Below are 23,353 nucleotides of genomic sequence, written 5' to 3'. Positions count from 1 at the left end.
AATGTTCATAATGACCAATTGAAAACTAGTTGATAATCTAACTTCTCCAGGCACCAAATGAGCACACAATATGTAGCACGACTAGTTGATTCCACTTTGCATAAAAGTCTAGTTGGTACTCTGTTGTGTCTCACTGTCACTAGACTTTATATCATGTTTGTAGCTAGTTTTGTCCCAGGTTTATGCAATCACCCAAGATATCTCATTGGAAGGTCAGAAAAAGGCTCTTAGGATATTTTGTCGGAACAATTGACTATGGCTTATTCTACACACATTCAAAAAGTTCCTCACTTTCAAATTTTATAGACAATGATTACGAAGACAGTTTAGATGATTGCAAAAACACCTTAGGGTATGTTTTTCACCTTAGAACCAATCTAATCTGATAGACATCCAAGAAATAGTCCAACATTTCAATATCTTCTATAGAGGGGGAGTATGTAGCTTCTGCAAAAATAGCTTCTCAACTAGTGTGGCTAAGAAGACTATCAAAGGATCTTTAAAATGTTCAAAAGGAGCCAACTCCTATTTACTGTGATAATAGTTCTGCAATAACTTTATCAAAAAATCATGTGTTTCACAAAAAGAGCAAGCACATTGACACATGTTTTCATTTCATTCGTGATCTTCTCAATGACGGAGATATATTACTTTCTTCTTGTGGTTCAAGATATCAACTTGCAAATATTTTTACAAAGCCATTGGAAAACATTGCATCTGAATTTAAGGAGAGAATTTGGTCATTGTAAGTGTCAATACTTGTAACAGTTGAGATTAAGAGGGTCCGGTGTTGAGATAATTAATCTCATTGTTTGCTAAGTGTCATAGTCAATTTTTCTTCACTTGAGCTTAGTTGAGTTTAGTTGGAACTTTCTCTAGTCATTTACTGTTGTTTGCTTCCTTGTCCCTTATGTAGCTTTGTTTAACTGATTTTGAATCCCAATGAAATTGGATGATGACTACGAAGAATTTGCAGAAGAAGTAGAGAAAAATCACATAGATGCTCCTGAATTCCATTGTAGACAGCTGCAAGTGGATGACAATGAAGTGAATCTAACAATAGAGCTTACTAATGACAATGAAGTTTCTATTGGAGTATCCAATGTTATGGTGAACCTGACAATTAAATTTGTTGATGCTAACTTTGATGAAGAACTGTTAGCCAAAGATGAATGGTTGTAGATGGTGCAACAAAAACATCATATCAACTTGATGATATTTGGTAAGAGAATCCCACTTGAGTTTGAAAAGCAAGTGGAAGACAACCTCTTTGAAGCAACCGAGGTTACTAAAGAAGTAGAAGCGACAGGGGCAGAGAAGGAAACAAAACATGAGAAAGCTCTCATTGGAGAGAAAAAGGAATATAAACAATGTGGTTTGCACTTGCTTTTAGACTTACCATTGATTTCGAGTGTGTAGGTAAACATAACCATTGTGAAGATGAATTAATGTTCCTTGAAGAATGGCCTCCACCACCATGTTTTGGTAAAGTATGCATTGAAGTTGCAAAAATGAACGTTGAAGTTAGCTTGGATGATGAAAATGTTAATGAAATTTTCATGTATTGGAGTCGTGATGACATAAAATTTTATTCTCATATTATGTTGCAACAAATTGATGTTGAAAAAATTGATGATGAAGATCACATTATAAAATAGGACATGTGGCAGCAATCCACACACTCACTAATTTTTGAAGAAATCGAGTACATGCTTAGACAACTTGGAACAATGGAAGAGTGGGACCAACAAATGAAGAAATTGCAATTTGAAGCCCACAAATAAAAAAGGAAAAGAGGGAGAAATTAAGGGGATATAGGATCTGGAATAAAAGAAAAACAAAAAGAAATCCAGTTGATGTCAATTTGTTTTTAATTGTAAGCCTGACTAAGACATAGACCAATAGGTAGCTTAGTTTAATTTTTTTGTAGTTGTAATTAAGGGTGAGTGTTGGGAAAATTGATTGCAACCTCCTTCTAGGTGTCATAGATGTTCACCCAAGTGTCATAGTCGGTTCGAGTTCAGTTCGATTAGTTAAGTTTCAGTTGAGTTTTACTCCACTTATTTATTATTCATGTCTCCTACCTATTCTTATTTAACTGTAAGTTTGATAATAGTGAGAAAACACACTCCCCAACATCTTTCATTTTTCAATATGAGATTTACCATATCTTTGATCGAAGCATAATCAACAAAATCTTAATCTGGTCATTGGCATCTAAGGCAAGATTAATAATTTATTATTCTAATAAAATGATTACTCAATGAAACACGCATATCAATTTTGATCATTGAGTAGATCTATTAATACATTTAGTGTTTAATTGATAGTATTTTAGGTTTTTTGTTTAATATAAATTGTGAAATTTTCAGTTATTTACTATTGTTTTCGAAAATTTAAAAACAATAAAATTGTGAAGACTACATAATTATGATTTTATATTTTCTTATAAAATTTTAAATTACACTTGATAATCTTTAAAATAATAAAATAAAATAATAATCATAAAACAAATATCTTAAAAAATACAACAAAAAATGTTGTTATCAAATGTTGTTACCATAACTCTATTAAATGTAATAAAAAATATAATTTTTTAATATTTAATATTATATATATATATATATAATAACCATAATTTTATTATTATAATAATAATTTGAAAATATATCTCTTAAAATGTAATATTTGCGTTTAATTAAATAATATTATATAACTCTTATTTTATTTGTATTCAAAGCGAAAAACAAATTAAAAATAAAATTTATTCCGATGATTACAATGTCATTGTTAATATATACATCCAACTCAACCTCGAACACGTTTAATCCATTCAGGTTATCACGACGCATATTTTCCATTTTGAACGATAAATGTTATTAAAAGTAACAATGGTTTGAATAATTCAAAGATAGCCTAAAGCTTATCTTGTAGTTTAGTTTAACTGTATTTTTCTATTGCAAAATATATTTTTAATAAAAAATCATAAATTTATATAAATTTAATTTAATTTAAGTTTTTTTAAAATCTCTTAATTTAATTATATAAAATATATTTTATTAAATTTTAATAAAATATTTAATATATAGATTAATTTTTAAATACAATATTTAAAAATTATAATAAACCATTGTAGTTATGTAAAAATAATTTGAAAATTTTAGGTGTAGTGAAATTAGGTTGCATTTGATTTAATTTGTGGTAAAAGGCCACCTACCCAAAAATGTTTTTTAAATAGAAGTGAATATTATATAAGTAAATACCGAATGTATTTTTATTGGACAAAAATACTTGCAGGCTAGGTAATATGAAAAAGGTAAGGTGACACTGCCATTTAGTATTTCAAATACCAGTGGTTTGCACAGACGCCAAAATCTAGAGATAGATCTGACCCGGGGATATTTGTGGGCTCTTTTAATGAAGCGACCAAAATGTGGGAAGAAACCAAAGTGGGGTCGTCCTCTTCAGTTCCATTGCTGCCAGCTCATTTGCCCGCCAGCTCATTTGCCCACGTCGTCGAGATATGAAATTATTGGAGTTGTCTATAATGCGACTTTTTGAGATTCCGGTGATGGAATCCGGCGGAAGAAATTGAGATGAAATCATGATTTGTTGCAGTTAAAATGGTTTTTTAACTTCGGATTCAGCACCCTGAAAAACCCCTGGGACGGTTTCATTGTGCAGAAATTAGCTATCAAACTTGGATTCCAATAAATTACTGCCGGATTTTCACCGGAAAAAATCGCCGGAAAGGCTTTCAAAAAGTCGCGTTAAAGACTACGTCGAAATTATTTAGTGGATGGGTGTGAGTTCATATAATAAAAAAAATCATGAGAACTGTGAAGCTCCTTTATACTAATGGTGTCAGGCTTCAGTACCTGAAGACTGGTGATTTTAGCCCCGCACAGATTGTACTGTAGTTCCGTACTATGTTAAATGTACTACTGTTGTTAATTTTAAATTAACGATGGACTATATTGAGCTATGGTTACAAAATGAGCTATGGTTACAAGATAAGAGGATAAAATTTTTAACTTGGATAAATTAAAATAAATATTATTTAAAGTGAATATTGTTAAAGTTTAAATTATTTTTAAATATTTTTGATCAAATAGAGAAGAAATTTTATTTTTTTTATTTTTTATTTTTTCTTCCGAAGGTGGCAAAACCTATCAAACTCAGGTGTCAAACTAACATTGAGGACAACAATCTCTGGCTGCTAACCGCGAATGTCGGTTTCACTAATCACCGTTATCAAGGAAAACCACGCCACTTGTAATAACCCGCTGGTGGTCCATAAGGGAGCAGGGTTTCACTCCTGCTAGATTCTTCTGGGTCTTGGGCCCTTAACCTGTTTCCTTATGTCCGAAGAAGACGAGCTCTTATCCAAGCAGAAACAGTTTTACGGCATACTCCAGGCCGAGAAAATAAAAATTTATTACTATAAAATTCATTGCAATATATCCTACTTAAAATAAATATAATAAAAAAATAAAATTGAGATGAAAAATTCATCGCTACAAAGCTTATTCAACAAGTATAATAAAAAAAATATTAAAAAAGAAAAATAAAAGATAAAATTGAGAATACCATGAATTGAAATATTGTGTTAACTAAAATTGATTCTTCTTATTAGAAAACAAAATTATTATTATTTTTTAAAAATAAATTATGGTAAATCAAAATAACTTAAAAAATATTAATAAAATCAAATTTCTCCATTATCACCATGAAATATATCCAATTCGTTGCTAAAAACACATACCAATGACTTAGCAAATTGAAAAAGTTTGAAAGGATACAACATTCCTGTCCCTCACTGATTTTGCAACGAAAACCAAAATCTGAATTCAAATGGCATCCTCTAAACATCCCATAAGAATAACTGGCATGCATCGTCCGAAAGAATAACGGGCATGTAGTATGTCTAAACTACTTTAGACATACTATTTTAGACAATTCAAAAAAGGTTATTACCTAGTCTACTTAAATATATATCTAGAAATCTAAGTGATCAATAAGAATCTAGTCTAATAGAGACTTTATATCAAATAATGTCATTCATATATATCTGTGTGTGCCCACAACACAACAAATTTGACTTGGTTTGAAATGTTTTTGTTTATGATAAGGTCTCATCAGATGCTCGATCTTACTATTATTGAATTCCCCTAGGTGTCACCAAAAAGGGACAAGGGGAAGAAAATATATATATTTCAAACTCCTTAAAAGAAATGTTGTTCAATAACTCACAATTCTTTCATTTCATCACTGTAAGTTGGATTAGAATCCAAGTCAAAATAGTTTCCTTGAAATCCAATGAATATGTATATATCTCTTATGCAAACATCATTAAAATTCTCACTTGAATGAAACAAACAATCAATCCATGAGTGTGTTAGTGCACCATCAAACCTACGTAGATAAAAGAACAAAACCACTTTCTTGTCATAATAAATTTGGACCACAATCTTTCTTGTAGCCACTTGCTCTCTGTGAGTGTATTGGCCACCCAACTTTATTGGATTGTTTGGGCGAGAGGCTTGTCACAGTGTCACCGACTCACCACTCACTTATGAAGGTTATCTTATGTCACAATGTCGCCTATGGAACAGTGGAAGTGTCAGTTCGACTACAATTTGCACCAGATATCGAGGGTCTCAACACATCACTTAAAAGCTTTGAATGAAATGGCTTATGAAGAATGACATACCGCCACTTATGAAATACTAAAACACTTTCAATACATTGTACTTTCTTGACTACAAACTCTCCGCGATGGACCCCCACATTGATTCCATGTGATTACAATCGTGGAGAGGATGTAGATGATAGTCCATATTATAGTTTTACTTTGTTGGTCATCTTATATATCCCATAAGATCTCCTTAGTAATATCTCATATATATAGATGCTATAGCATGTTTGAGTCAAGGATATTTGATTTAAGAATTATGAAGATTTTATTATGAATGTTCCATACAATTTCAAACCAAAATTGAGAATTCAATAAGTCATTTATGTGTTAAGGTCATTTTGGTTTTTTTTTTTATTATTATGATAGATATGTGATTTTAATGAAACATTTATTAGTGAAGGGTCAATTTGTCATCAAAACATCACTCTTGAAGGGAAAAATTTTAAACATAACATTTCTTGAATGGCAGAATAAATACCTAAAATGTCAAAAAAAAATGTATGATGGGTAAAGAAGAATCCAAATTCCAACCTTGAGCTTAGGGAACAGTGTTTTGATATAGGATGTCCAAAAAACATAATGTAAAATGCTGGTGGCTATACCTCTTTTTCACATTTATGTCACACTTTGGAACTTGTATTAACCATGACATAAATTAATTCTAACTTCTCACATATTATTTAATTTATAAGTATTTAATCGTTGGGATTTATTTTCGAATAGAGATTCTACAATTTATAATATTTAAATAAAATAAATGTAATGAAAATTTTATAAATAAAAAATATTTTTTTACAGTTAAGCTACTCCATAATATGTATACACTTTCATTTTCTTGTTTGGTAGGAACTTGTATTAACCATGACATAAATTAATTCTAACTTCTCACATATTATTTAATTTATAAGTATTTAATCGTTGGGATTTATTTTCGAATAGAGATTCTACAATTTATAATATTTAAATAAAATAAATGTAATGAAAATTTTATAAATAAAAAATAATTTTTTTTTACAATTTAGCTACTCCATAATATGTATACACTTTCATTTTCTTGTTTGGTGGTTTTACAAATTCATCTAGTTGAAGAACTTACAAAAGTAGGACACTTAGGTTCATCATTTTACTTTCATAATATTCATAAATTATATAAATATTTAAAAAAAATCATCTTAAACACAATTTAAAAAAAATCTTAAATAATTTATATAAAGAATTAAATAAATAATATTAAATAAAAATTTAAATAATTCATATAAATAATTAATATAAAATTAATCAAAAATTTAATAGATCTTCAAAATATAAAATGTGTATTTAGTTTTATGTTTTTGTGGAACCATTTATATTGGAGAAACTGACCATTCTATTAATCAGAAAATTCAGGAGAGGAGTAAGCTTGTGACATAAAAGATTGTAGGACCCACTCCTCACATAAACCACCACATTTGTATAGAAGATTCTCAAAGCATTGCCAAGATTGATTATTTCCATCTTCATAAGAGACCATCAAAATAAAAAAAATAAAAATATAAGATACTAAATAAGGATGATGGATGAAAGATTAGCAACTACTCCCTTTATTCCTAAATATCATTTTTTCCCTCTTTTCATGAGTGATTTCCTTTCTTTGGGTCATATTTATTTTCCCCTATTTTGCTTTATAAATGTCATTAGCAAATTTAATTGGTCTCTTTCTTTATTCCTCTATAACTGGTTTTGTTGAATATTATATATTTTCTTTCCATTTTATTATTATATCCCTCCTTTCTATTAGCCAATATGTTTTCGTTCATTTTTCCATCTTTTAGGTATATATAACTATTTCCATTATTTCTAATTTTTTTTAACCTTCTCTTGATTTATCCTACACTTTGGTTTTGATTATTTTTTATGGAAATATTTTGGTTTTAATTCGATTCCTTTATGCCTATAATATATATTTATTATATTATTCTTCTTTTTATATATATATATATGTATAATTGTTTGTACACATATTTTTATATTTATTCTTTTATTTTTTATTTTTTAAATTATTTAACTATAAGTTAATAATTTTTTTCCATCCCTTTTAACTCCCTTATTTCTATTTATGGTTTAATTTTATTTATATTTTAGAAATATAAGTATTATATTATAGATTTTCATTTTTAAGGCTATTATTTTTTGTTTTGGTTATAGTCATTTTTTTTTTCTATTAATTTTTTATTTTAGTCTTAATTTTTTATTTTATTGATTTTTTTAATGAATTTTATTTATTATGTAACATTTTTTAATATATTATTATTATTATTATTATTTTTTGTGTGTTTTGATTTAATCGTTACATTTCTAATGCATTTATTTGTTCCTTGGATAAGTTATCCATCTATGCCACGATGATGAACCACCATTTATGTGATTTATTGAGAAAATAATTGGTATATGATGACGGATTACAAAACCAGGCATTCAGTAATTTAAAATTATAAATATTTTTTGTTAAATAATTAATAATGTCAAAATTAGAAAGCATTAGAGAATTAATAATCATTCGCTCAACTACTTTATGTAATACTAAAAATGAAAATGAACATAACAAACACACATCATAAATTAAATGCATCCATTGTATCATATATCCTTATATTTTTAAACCTAGAGCATCCATAAATTTGTAGTTACAAAAACATTGATTTCAAAGTAGACCAAGTCTCTCTCGTTGGCGCTCGATTGCCTAATTTTTGTATTAGTAATTTAACAAGTAATTTAAGATGTGGTATCCAAGATAGGGGTTTATAGTCTGAGTTTATACCAATGCTGCATGGGAAGCTAGCAGATGAGGTCATTTCTCCCTCCTTGACTTCATTGCCAACGAAGGTGTTAAGAAGAAAAACAATTTCTAGGGTGTTTAGCATAAAAAATTGAGGAGCATATATAGGAAACATATTTCACACATAATAATATTTGTGTAGTACATTCAAGACCAAATTACATCCCACATATGTAGTGCCTATCAGATCTGAAAAATTCCAAACAAGGAGAATATTGTTGAGAAAATATATCAACATCTTGATCTAACCATCAAGCCAATCATACCTATATACTATAGTAAGTGTTATTTCTAGTGTTTAAGTATAGATCGAGAAGGTGTAGAAATGGAGGAAAATGGGAAAGCCTCGAGGAATCAACCTTGTCTTTGAAATTGACAAACACTTGTAAAGTTGGAAGCCTTGTCGTGGAATTCTGAAAATGAATTGAATGTTTAAAGTAAGAAACTTAGTATTTAATCACATAAGATATGTGAAATAGATGAAAGATACTTTAAAAAATGCATTGAGAAAGTAAGATATGGAATTGTATAAATAAACTGACGACAACACTTGTCGGAATGTAGAATCTAAGAATAAACATAAACAACCATGCACCAACATGATCAAAAAAAATATGAGAGCTAAATGTTAATGAAAATCATGTCTCCTCCAAAGAAACATTTGATTATAATGCATATCTGCACAATGAAGGAAACAAAATTGTATATCTAGTTACAAATGGAATCCCATGATACATTTAAATTCTTGAACTATCATTGTTTGAATTCCCTGTGCATTTATGCTACATATCGTCAATGCTAAGAAAGATAAAATCTAAATGGACAAAAATTGTTGGCACTACCTACAAGACATAACCCCAGTAATTTTAGTAGTATTAAGTAATCCTACGCAGTAAAAATCTATACCTTTGGCTTTAAATTTATGTACACAATAACTAAACCAAAAATGAAATGAATATGAAATAGAGGTAGTGGCCACGACGAGAATGCCTATAATGTTAGCCATCAACTAATCGTTCGATCAAAGGTGCACCAAGTTTCCATGAGTATGAGTTGTTGAGATAATTAATCGCACTATATCCTAGGTATCTATTCATGGTGATGGACCCACCAATATTTAGAGGATCACCCCGGTATGAAGTCCCAACTAGACCTCACACTATTTGGTGTAGGAGTCTCATTTGGTATGATGGCTCGGTTTCCATTATCTTAAATGTTTTCTTTATCTCTTGCTTCTCAGCACGAGAGAGTGATCTATTCTATCTTCGAAAAACGAGGTTCACGTGCCTGGTGAATGCTAGTGTTACTTGTGTCAAAGTATTTTCACATCAGAGGGAGAGGGTGGGATTGAGTCTCAAGTCAGATGGAAGGAAGCCCAAAATTGGTTAGAAACACACAACACAAGAGGACATGCAGAGCTTCAGGAGGAGAAATCCACACGAATGCAATAGTCACAACACTCAGTGAGTTAATCCACACGAGTGCGATGGTCGTTATAACAAATTTACCTGAAAGGTTCTGTCTAATGTCCAAGGAGGGAACCAACAGAGGCAAGACAACATTAACAACATATACAACACATTTTCATTAATATATGTATTAGAACAGTTGAATGTATTCATGTGTTAAACAAAGGTTAAAGCAACATGTATTATAGTGTTTAAGATTATTCTTAGAAACAGTTACAACACATGTGTGAAAACGTGCTAGCCTATTAATAGGCTTTTGAATTAAGCAAAAGTTCCAAGACACGTCAGTAGACCATAGATAACTAACCCCATAGATGGGGCATTAGAGCCACCACTCACTCATTAAAGAAAAGATTACAGACTCTAAAGGTGACCGGGAGAGAGGACAAGCCTGCGAAACTGCACAAGGAAAGTTTCAAGATGGGATGCGAGCTCTGGGCACTACTGGTGAAAATTGCACAAATGTAACTCGGGCTTGAAATTGACATCTGGATCGGCATTGACCTTCCACGAGATCTGGCTTGGCTGCAGGGTATATTTTCACAATTTCTGGATGGAAGCAGTTCGGGCAGCAGAGGGTCTTGGCAGCAAAAACTGCGCAATTGCTGGGGGGAGCTAGCGGCGGGATCCAGGAGGCTTGGCAGCAAAAACTGCGTAATTTTTGGAGGGAGATGGCGGCAGGGTCGAGGAGGCTTAGCAGCAGAAACTGTGCAATTCCTGAAGGGAGCTGGCAATAATCTAGGGGTTGCTGGAGACAAAATCTACACAATTGCTGGGAGGTTGACCTACTAAAACCTATGCATAGTTTTGGAGTTGAGTAGGATGTTGGATTGTTGAGAAGCTTGCTCATAAATCTATGTAATTTTATGGGTGAGCAGTCGACCAACTGACTGAGTTACTGGCTGGAAAAACTACACAATTCTTGAGGGGAGACAGGGACAAATACTTGGTGTCTATTTGGCCTGTATGCATTGTTTTCTTAGTTAGCATAGTGGGAAAGGTCTACAGATTTTGCATAATTTTTTAGGGGAGTGAGTCCTAGGGTCACTACCCAATCAAACTCTCCAGTTGACAAGTAGGAGGGCTTATTGATCAACTTGCGAGCAACGCAGATTGAAATGGCTTGTTGGACAGTTCTGCTTTATTTTGGGTGACAGTTGGTTGAGTCGATTGCAAGGTGGAAGTCCAGCTATTAGAGGGTAATATGTTCATCATAACTTCAACAAAATCACTAAGTGTGTGTGCGAGTGAATTTGTGCATATGTGATATTACGAACACATACTAAACACTACTTAACAACAAGATGCCTCAAACAATCAAGACAACATATGCTTACCATGACTGACCGACAGCGCAAGCGACAAGTGCGAAGCTTGTGACAAATCGTTGAATGACCGTGACGAAACTTGCATGACAGTGCATACAACTTGATGTGTGATCACGATAGATGTTTACATAGCTAACCCAACATGTAAAAATGAAGCTAAGACCTTGTACATGACCAGAACACGATTGCAAGCGTGACATGGTGATCAACATGCAAAAAAAATAGTCCAATTTATGATAAAGAAAAGAGAGTGCGAACACTCACACGAACCCACAGGGTGAGCCCGAGTGATTGCTAACATCAAGTAAAAAACTCAAGGGAGGCTTTGAAATTGGTCGCAGGCGAAAAAATAGGAGGGTGTTGTAGCTGCTACAACACTTGTCGACACACTAGTAGAATTGCAACTTCTCTGTTTTGTTTCATTCACAGCATAGGGCCTTGGTCTTTCAGGGAGTATTGAATCATTGTGCAAGTTACTATGGCTTCCCCACTTACCGCATGGACAAATATGGTTCACCCTTTTCCAGATCAATCAAACACAACAAAAGCTTCAACTTGATCATAGTGTTTCCAAATCAGGAAGGGTAGTTTGGCTCATGAGTTAAAAAGTTTTAGAGTATAATTTTTTGTCTCTAGTGTTGCTCCACTTCCAGTAGGCATGGATAGTACCCTGACGGAGTCATGTAGGACTACACACATTGCTCCACTTCCAGCGAGCTTGGTCACTACCCTGGTGGAGTTTAATGCTTCACCTCTTTCCGTAGGAAGCCTTTCTCTTCTTTTGGCTTTGTATTTTCTAAAGAGGACCATGCATAGGAACTTATTTATTTTTTGGGTGGAGGAGGGATCCTGAATTATTGAGAGCAGAAGAGATTGTTCCTTCAAAGAAGCATGTAAGACCCCTGACATAGGTTTGCTCATTTATATTTTCCCCTTCTCCATTTCTACTAGTTGGATGAGCTTGATCACATGAGGCAGAAGACTGAGTACAGGAATGGGGTTTCCTAGCATGGACACCGATTCATGGTTGGACCCAAGCTTCCCTTGCACACGGCTCATATTTTCTGTTAAGACTTCACTGGTTGAAGGTTATGACCAAGCATAAAGAAGATGGATAGGGGACTAGCCAAGTGTTGTAGTGTCACAAGTCTCTTTAGATCTCAGCGACATACTCATTCAAAAGCCAAAACTTAGTAGAGGGAAGCACTTATTTCCGGAAAACAAAAATAATAGGGTACCCAAAAAAAAAAATGAAATGAATTAAAAATAGTAAGCAAAGCAAACAAGGAGAAAAAACAATAAGTAGTAAGTAGACTATGTACATGGTATGGGATACGGCCCAGCCTACTAAAAATAGTGTTTGAGATCTTAGCCATTGACATGAAGGATGTCAATCCTCCCGTTAAGTCATTGCAAACGGTATGTGTGTGGGCCAGGCTTCTCATGGATTGTGTACGGACCACTCCACACGGACTGGAACTTCATATGATTGCCTTTGTCTTCGTGGGGTTTATCCAATTTCAATACTAAGTCGCCAACATCAAATTTAACTTTCCCTGCAAACTTCTTGTTGAACCATCTCTTAATACGGTTTTGGTGGAGTGTAAACTTTTCTTTTTCTTTCACCCTTTCTTTTTGCAGTTTGTGAAGCGTGTCCATCCTACCTTAAACTAGCATGCAATGCTTGCCTTGGGATTCTTGAGACAACTGAAGGGCAGGCAAGTAGATGTTGGCCAGTAGGATGGCTTATTTACCATAGACTAGGAAGTGCGTTGAGGTATTCAGATAGGGTTTGGGTGTTACGCAATCAACCCATAAGGCATTCACCAAGGTAGAGTGTGAGTTATGTTTCTTAGAGTAAATGGTCCTTTTGATTATACATATAAGTTTTTTGTTTGTGGATTCTATGAGACCATTTCTCTGCAGGTAGTAGTTAGATGAGTATTTAAGCACAATACCATTTTGTAATGAAAAATAATAAAGCTTCAAACATGAAAAGTACGTTTCATTATCAAACACAAGTGATACAGGAAAGCCTAATCATGAGATGATGTTTTGCTAGAGGAATCTGATGACTTCCTGATTGTTCAATTTCTTGAGCGGAACTGCTTCTACCCACCACGTGAAGTAATTAGTCATTGTCCTAATGTAGTGCTGATGTTCCGATAAATGTGGGAAAATATCCCCAATGATGTCCAGGCCTCATTGTTGGAATGGTTCAGCCACTGCAACATGGTACAGTGGGGATGCAGACCTTTGCATTATGTCAGCATATCACTGACAGACCGAGCACTTGCGAACATAATCATGTGCATCCTTGAATAATGTGGGCCAGTAGAAACCAGTTCGCATAACTTTGTGCACAGTGGTATTTCCCGCAAAGTCAACCCCGTTTGGTCCATAATGCAGATCTTGTAAAACCTTCACTGACTCATGTGCCTCTAGGAACCTACACAAGATTTCGTTGTTGTGCTTTCTGTAAAGCACTCTGTGCACCAAATAATAAGCTAAAATTTGAGACACAATGCCCTCTTCTGTCTGATGGAAAAGTGAGAGGGTATGGTGCTCTCCTCAAGGTACTTGCGCATATCTACGTACCAAAATTTTTCATTTATAGTGGGTGGTTCTCACACTATATCATACATCTCAATCTTGCTCCAAACTAGCGAGCTCTTCTTCTTCCTCCTATGCATGCACTGCCTCAGCTGCGAGTCTATAGAGACCATGACCCTTGACAGTGTGAACTAGTTTGGTGTCAAGATCGTATTATTGCAAGCCTGTCATCCCATTCACACGTTGTTCACCCAGCTCTTGTTGTACAAGGAGTGAGTAGACTACTCGGTGAAGCACACAGACTATGCAATGGTTTTTCAGCCAATTAGGGTCTGAAGTATTTTACCACCTTGTATACTACATATCATTATTTGTCAAGGATGGGATAGTTGAGTTCAGGTCCCTTAATGCTTACACTTATGAAAGATATGGGGCATTCATCGTTAAGCTCATCACGACCGAGTTGTTGGAGACCAAGGTGTATAACAGGAAGTATTTGTTGAAATCCAGGCTGTAGAGTGTAGGCACTTCTGTGATAGCTTTCTTGATACAGGTGAACGCGTACTTTTCCCTCTTGCCCCAGTTGTAAATTGCATACTTCTTGATCATGGATTTCAATGGTTTAACTATCTCCGCATAATCCGAGATGAACTTCCAGAGGAAGTTTATCTTTCCCAAGAAGGATTGCATCACTTTCTCATTGACGAGGTGAGGGATCTATGTGATAGTCTGGACCTAATCCACATCAACCTTGATCCCACTCTTGGAAATGATTTTTCCAAGGAGGTTCCCGTCAGAAACTACAAATATGCTCTTTTTGGGATTCAAGGAAATCCCGTATTTCCTACATCGCTCAAAAATATTGTTCAGATGGCATATGTGGTCTTCTCATTCTCTCAAAAATACAGTTACATCATTGAGGTACACCACTACACTCTATCCAATGAGTCTGTGGAAGGTGATGTCCATGGCGTGGTGAAATGTCGTGCCTGCATTCATAAGCGCAAATGACATTTGTCTGTATGCGAATGCACCCCACTTGGTACGGAAGGTAGTTTTCAGTCTATCAATTTAAGCTATTAGAAACTCATTACATCATGAAAAACTATGAAGTAAGGAAAAAATTTGTGCCCCAGATAATGTTTTTAGAATGTGCTCCATAGACAACAAGGGGTAGTTGTCTTTGTCTGGGGTGTGATTCAAGTTCGAAAATCAACACAAGAGCATATTTCCCTGAACTTCTTACGTATAGGAACAAGGTTTGAAACCCAAGTAAAATGAAAAAATTTGTATATGACCTATGCATCTAATAGCTTGGTGAGCTCTTTCTGTACGAGGGGTTATCGTGACGGATGTACTTTCCTGAACTTCTGCTGATATGGCTTGACCCCTTCTTTGATCAAAATGATGTCTTGGATTATTCACATCTCATAAATTTTCGGATAATCATATGTCCACGCGAACACATCTCGGTATTATTTGAAGAAGAGAACAAAGGCTTGCTGCTCCTGCTGCATGTAACACGTACTGAGATTGACAAACTTCAGATATTTTTCTGTTCCCAAGTTAATCAGTTCATGCATCATGGTAGAGCTGTGGGTTTTGCTGGTCCTCGGCCCCTGAACATGCTCTTGCAACTCATAGAGCTTTTCCAAAGACACCACACACCTAGGGATGAGGTCGCCTTTCTTGCTACCAGCTTCTACTTGTAGAGAATGCTCATCCTCATCTTCGTATAATGTTGCATCCTTGAAGGTGTCAGCATTGGTCATGAAATGGAGTATCTGTTGATCATCATTAAACATGTGTAAATTAGTTATGTTATCTGGGATAAATGGTCTATACAAAATTTCAATATTAAATATATACCTAAGTAGTGGCATTCTAGAAGTTGCATCTACCAAAGCATTAGAAGCTGCATTATGCCTTCGCGACACATTAGTTATATTAAATTCTTGGAAGTTAGAGATTAGACAACATACCTCTTGCTGGTAACTTTTGAGATTACCTATTGTAACACTATTTCTGAACCACCTACCACTTTGAGTGTGACCACGTTGAGGCTAATGACTTTCTGCAAGCCCATCACAAGTGCTTCATATTCAATAATGTTGTTCGTGCACTTGAATTCCAAGTGACTCAAGATCTAATGCCTCGTATTGTGTGGGACAATTAAGACACACCCGACTCCTGAGCCATCTTGTGTCTTCGATCCATAGAAGTACATGGTCCATGACTCGTCTGTATATGGACCATTCGACACTCTTGCGCTACTGCTATTGTTGTTGCTACTGCTACTACTACTAATTTTATAATGTACTGTACATGTTTCGCTTGCATCAGTTGAGAAATAAAGGAGACTTAACTATGTGTTTGGTGGGGTTGGAGCCGGTCGTGCGGGATAACACCCTATCATTGTTTCCAAGAGGTGGTTGACAAACATGAGCTTTGCGAATGCCAACAATTCATTTTTGCCACTGATGAGAGTTACATTGTACCTCATATATCTCTTGGATAGCACCCAGATTTAATTGTTCTTGCCCTTGTAAGGAATTCACATGTGTGACAAGTCTGTCTCAAAGTAACTTTTCACCTCGCTGAACCAGTCTCTGTTGAGTAGTAAACCATATGCTTCCGGTATTTTTACAACAAAAATTTTTATGCACTAGTGAACTCGACTATCATGAGATAGTCTAATGATCACATCGCAAAGTTCACCAATGGCTGGTAGATATGTTCCATTAAGTTGGATGATTTACGTGGATGTCTTTCTCCATTGTGCATTGATATTTTTAGCAATGGAGAGCAGCATGACGTTGGATGTTGCACCAGAATCAACCAAATAGTTGTGAACATTACAGTTGAGGATTTCAAATGGAAGCAGGAATGGAGGGAAAACATAGTTTTCTTCTTCCACCCGGAGTGTGTTTAGAATAGTTGAAAGTGATCTAAGAGGTGTGCTTTCTCCCTTGCTAGTAGAGGTTGTGTTGTCTACTAATGTACATCCCAGTACGCGCAGCAGAATATATCGCTAACTCTTGATCATAGCTAACTCAAGCAAACTAATGCTTGTGCAAGTTTTCTTCATGTCATTCACAATTTTGTAATACAGAGGGGGTAGACTCACCCAGGTGTCTGCGGTAAGATTGGAATTTGTGTTGTCCGATGGAGTGTTCTATAGTTTGATGCCCATGGACATACTCTTGTCTACCACTATCATCCTGGGCTTGCATTGTGCTTTCTGCTTTTGGACGGATGGGGGATCAACGTTCCTCAAGCTGGTGGATCAACCTTCCTCAATAGTTCAGGCTTTTCTTTCACTTCCCCAAGTGTTAAGGGAGCCCCCTTACTTCTAGGATTGTAATGATCATTTTTTTTTGGGGGCTGCTTCTTGGTGTTTGCCCTCTACACTACTTGTGAGCCCTAATACACATTTACCACATGCTTCGAGCTTGATGCCTCACCTGATGTAACACCTTCATCATTGTTCATATCTCCCGGCTGTCCCTGCGCACTACTTGCTACATCAAGTGTGCGATTTTATACTCAGCTTGCAACTCGCTTCTAGTCCAAAAAAGACCCTTTTGAGTGATCATCTTCATGGAATGAACAAAATTCGTCGTTCACGCACTGTTCGAGCTAGAACACAAAGCTCTACAGAGTTTTATTTGGGAGATGATTGCTACCTGATGACAAGCTTCCATGTCTCTGTCTGGGCGGTTAACTATTCACAGATGTGTCAATGGTTTGTTGTTTGAGATGGGACACTTCTGTTGTCAGTTTTTTGACAAGGTAATTAAGCATTTCAATATCACTTGTTTCCCTATCCTTAGCCTTCCTCGCTCAATATTGTGGCTTCTTATTCGCCTCTCTAGGGTTCTTTGTTGGTTCGTCATCCTTGATGACCTCACTCATGCACAGGTCCTTTTCAACAACGATTTCCTCTTCACAATTTTCTAACGTTGTTGGTTTCGCAACTCGCTTGATGAACTGCACAATGTTGGTCGGTAGTGTGTACGTGTAGTAATCAATGGTGATGGAGTCATGAGGTTTCGTGTCCACTACGAACTTATTCAATATGCACAAAAACCTCTGATTGAAATATTTTACCTTTTCTTTCCCCACCACCTTCAGGCTTCCTAATTCTTTGAGTAACATGGATGGGGTCTTGTCATCAACAAACATATCCAAAAACATACACTTGAAGATACCCCAGTTCTATATTGAGTATACAAAAAGGTTGTGATACCATGTAGTTGCATGACCATCCAAGGTACATGGGAACAATCTACATGCAAGAACATCGTAGCGTCCCTCAAGTGTCTGTAGTTGTAGGTAGAAGTTGTCTAAGTGATCTTCTGCCTTCACTGCGTTGTCAGGGTCAAACTTTTTGATCATCCTCTCTAACCACTTCAACATCTTATGCAAAGAAATCAAGAGGGACAATGATCCCTATGTCATCAATTCCAGATTTTGGTCATCCATGTATTCTTGCTCTTCGTGCTCCTCCTCTTCTTCTGAATCTAACAATTTCAACTCTCAGTCTATCTGTTCATCTCTACCACCACCTCCTCTACTTCCTTCCCCTCCACCTCATATACTAGAGTCTCAGTGCAAGATCGTGAGGGTGTCTTGTTCTCCCTGTTGGAAGATTGGAGGTTCCTCTCCGTTCTCAACGGCTTCTGCCACACCTTCAAGTGTGGCAAGAGCTACTTCTTCCACTAACAATACAAAAACTATTGTGGGAGAGGTTTTTGGCTTTCTTGATGTGTATCCAAGATGTTGGATTCCTAGGATCAGTCAGACTTCTTTGGCGAATAGGCAGGTGATCGGATGGACGGAGCGAAGGTGCTAATATAAAATTTCTTATTCATCATTAGGAGGTGAGAAGTAACCAACTGCAGAGTCATGCGTAGGTGAGACAGTATGCGAGTTATTGCCTTGACCAGATGATTGATGAGTGGGTGTGAAAGGAAATTCAGACATAAACAACTAGCAACCATCCTTCTAGCGCGAGAGGTGTTGATGGTGCCGGACCCGCCAACATTCAGGGGATCTCCCCATTCTGAAGTCCCAACTAGAACTCACAATGTTTGGTGTAGGAGTCCCATTTGATATGATGGACCAGTTTCTATTATCTTAAATGTTTGCCTTATCTCTTGCTTGTTAGGATGAGAGAGTGGTCTTCTTTGTTTTCAAATAGTGAGGTTCACGTGCTTGGTGAATGTTAGTGTTACTTGTGTCAATTTTATTTTACAGTAGACAGAGAGGGTGGGAGTGAGTCTCAAGTCAGATGTGAGGAAGCCCTAACTCTATTAGAAACACACAACACAACAAGACATGCACAACTTTTAGAGGAGAAATCCACACATATATGGTAGTCACAACACACAAAGGAAGATAGGATGTAAGACACCCAACAGGTTAATCCAAGTGAGTGTGATAGTCATTATAAAAACTTTACGTGAAAGGTTATGTCTAATGTCTGGGGAGGTAACCAACATAGGTAGGAAAAAGATAAAACCTTATACAACACATTTTCATTAATATATGTATTAGAATTTTTGAATGAATTCAAGTGCTAAACACAGGTTAAAGCAACATGTATTACAAGTGTTCAAGATTAATCTTACAAACAATTACAACACATGTGTGAAAACATGTTGGCCTGTTAACAGGCTTCTAAATTAAGCAAAAGTTCCAAGACACATTGATACACCATACATCACTAACCCCGTAGATGAGGTGTTGGATCCACTACTCACTCCTCAAAAAAAGGATTATAGACTCTCAATTATATATGGGAGGAGCTAAGGTGAAAAGTCGTTTGCATGTACAAATGAAGGGGTATTTATAGCCAAGGGTTAAACTAGCCTCTGTGACTGTTCGACTTCCCTCATGACTATTCGAATTTCATGACTTTTCATATTACATGACTCTTCAAATTACAAGTGGGCCTCTTGGACTTCCACATTACATTACATTGATTGATAAAAGTATGGCCCATTGTAGTGATGTGGTCGACATGACTCATGAGACGACTCAACATGCTGCTGCTGGTGTGCATGTCGAGTTGTAGTGTTGCTGAGTGATGTATTTCCTCTTGGTGTATCACATCTTAACCTTCACATGACAAGGTGTGTAGAGTGCTCGATGGTCATTGGGTTCACTTGATGTTACATGTGTGTGTTGCTCCTCACTTGTACTTTGGCATTCTTGACATGTCTATATGTTTGCAAAAATATCTCCTCGCATGTTCATTTGTCCATTCATCCATGAACACATTCTTGCATGTTCGTTTGTTCACGAACATGTCTCCTCACATGCATCGTTTGTTTGTTCGTTTGTTCATTCGTTCATTTGTGAACACATTTCCTTGCTTGCATCATTCATTCATTCATTCGTGAACACATCCTCTTGAATGTACTCTGCTTGTTCATCCCATCTATCATCACGTCATGCTTGTTCATGTACCTGTATCTGCAGTCACTCATTATGAAGCGACATCAAATCCATAAACCTCCTAGTCTACCATGATGCATGGTCATTCATTTTTTGGATGTAGGTGATTGGGAGAGAGGACTAGCCTACGAAACTACACAAGGAAAGTTTCAAGATGGGATGCAATCTCTGGGAAATGCTGGATAAAATTGTGCAGAGGTCACTGGGCTCAAAATGGACAATCTGGATCAATAGTGACTGTCTGCCGGATCTGGCTTGGCTGGAGGAAAGACATGCACAATTTCTAGAGGGAAGCAGGTTGAGTAGTAGAGGGTATTGGAAGAAAAAACTTCACAATTCCTGAGGGGAGCTAGTTGTGGGGTCCAGGAGGCTTAGCAGCAAAAACTGCACAATTCCTAGAGGGAGCTGGCAGCGAGGTCCAGGAGGCTTGGCAGCGAAAACTGCACAATTCCTGGTGGGAGCTGGCAATGGGATGTAGATTTGCTAGAGACAAAAGCTATGCAATTTTTGGGTGGCTAACATTTTGAACACCTATGCGGAGTTTGCTGAATGGGATACTGGGCTACTGAGTGGCTTGCTCAGAAATCTGCATGAATTTCTGGGTTAGTATCCCGCCGATTTGCTGGGTGACTGGCTGTAAAAACTATGCAATTGTTAAGGGAAATTAGTGATGAACACTTGGTTTCTATATTGCCTATCTGCATAGTTTTCTCAGTCATCTGAGCATGCAAGGACTGTAGCTTCTGCGCAATTTTTGAGGGGAGTGAGTCTCGGGGTCACTGGCTAGTCAAACTCTTTGGTTGACCACCAGGAGGGTTGGTTGATCAATTTGTAGGTACGTAGATTTAAATGGCTTGTTGGACACTTCTGCACTATTCTGGGTGATAGTTGCTTGAGTCGATTGCAGGGTGGAGGTGTGACTATTAAAGGGTGATCCGGTCATCAAAACTCAGAAAAATGACTATGCGTGTGAGCGAGTGAATTTGTGCATACAAGAACACACATTCAACATAACGTGATGACAAGACACCTCAAACCATCAAGACAAGATATGCTCATCATGACTAACCAATGGTGTGAGCGACAAGCACGATGTTTGTGATGGATCGTTGAATGACTGCGACGACGCTTGCACGACAGTGCATAAAACTTTGTGTCTAAGTGAAACAGATGTTTGCATAGTGAACACAACATGTACACAAAAGCAAAGACCTTGAGCATGACCAGAACATGGCCACAAGTGTGACATGGTGACCAACATGCAACAAAACCTATCCGTTGAATGGTCAAGCAAAGAGGGTGCAAGGAATCACATGAGCCCATAAGGTGAGCCTGAGTGATTTCAAACATCAAGTAAAAAACTCAAGGGAGGCTCTAAAATTGTATGCAGGGAAAACATTTAGGAGGGTGTTGCAGCCACTACAACAGTGTCATAATCAGTTTTGATTCACTTGAGTTTAGTTAGAAATTTCTACAGTCATTTATTGTTGTTTCTTTCCATTCTCCTATGTAATTTTATTTAACTGATTTTGAATGATGAGAATATTTTTTCTCTCCACTGTAGTTTTGAGTTCATTATCTGTATATTTCTACCTGTACATTCTCTGTCATGGTATCAAAGTGCGAGGTTGCATAAGACTCCAAGGACAAAGACATTTAATTTTTTTTTAACACAGAGCACTCACAGTGGTAGAGAGGAACTCGAGGACAAGAGCTTGAGAAGAGGAGAGGAAGAAAAGAAGTTATATTTAACAACAACAAAAAAATCAAAGACCATCACAGTATAAAATAAGAGATCAATGCATCCTATCACACTATGCAGATAAGGAAATTACACTACATCGCATTATGTCAATGGAGAAAGTGCGAAAATCCATTTATAACCAATCACATTCAAAAAATTGAAGTGCAACTATGGCCAAAAAGTTTTGGAATTAATATATATAGCAATTCATCGCACTGCTATGTGAGACAAAATTCACTGACAGGATAATATTTCAAGACATGACCTCTAGTTTCCTCATGTCACAGTTTCGCATGAAGCCTCAAATCTTCAAGCACCAAGGTTAAAGTTAAACTTAGGTCTGTGAGAAAAAATCCCCCAAAAATGCCTTCTGAGGAACAACACATCTTTTTCTGAGTGAAGCCAGAAGCGAGCTAAGTCAAAAGTCAAGGTCCACATAAAAAGTCAAAAGTCAAGGTCCACATCAAAAATTGAAAGAAGGCTACACGAATTTTAAAATGTCCACACTTATCTTTATAAAGGGTGATTTATTCTTTAATGAGCCCCGAAGCATTTTATGTATTTTTTTAAAGGTTATTTAAATTTTTTTTTTTATTTTTAAAAAGATTGTTTTAACGACTTTGTTAAAAAAAAGATTCATGAAAAGTGTAAAAAGACGAAGCTTTAAAACAAATGGTTCTGTTATAGAAACAAAAAAAAGGTTTACTAAAGTTTTTTTTTACTTTTTTTAAAAGGTCCACAGCATTTTTTCCGTAAATATATTTTTTTAATTCTCAAAAAAGGATATTGCAAAATGAAGGGTTGACATTTCCCAAAAATAGTTTCCTTCAACTCTTTGCCACAAATGACCACTTTTCTTGAAAAAAACTATGAATTCTGGTCTTTAGCGATGAAGACATTTCTGCACTCCTAAGAGTGTTGGGATATACTTTAGAATTCCTATCCAGATCTGACCCAAGAAGCATAAGAAACGATGACAAACAATTATATAAATGCAACTATTGAACTTAGAAAGAAAGAGCACAAAGTTGAATGTTGAATAGAAAACTCTGGCAAACACTCTATCTTCAATACGATAACAAGTGCATTAACAACTAAAGAAGATTGGGATATTTTGGAAGGTACATATAAGCGTAATGGTATAATGAAGAGTGTTAAATTGAAAACATTGAGAGCTTAGTTTGAAACCCTGAAGATGATTGACACTTAGAATGTAGATCAATTCATGACTAGAGGCACGGGCATAGTCAATATGATCAAACTTATTGGTGAAATCATTATAAA

This window comes from Pinus tabuliformis, chromosome 3_2 (assembly GCF_031772625.1).
Source record: "Pinus tabuliformis cultivar Carrire ecotype Pingquan chromosome 3_2, CPIR1, whole genome shotgun sequence".
NCBI classification, from domain to species: domain Eukaryota; kingdom Viridiplantae; phylum Streptophyta; class Pinopsida; order Pinales; family Pinaceae; genus Pinus; species Pinus tabuliformis.
The sequence above is the reverse complement of the archived record's forward strand: the minus strand, read 5'-3'. Positions refer to the sequence as shown.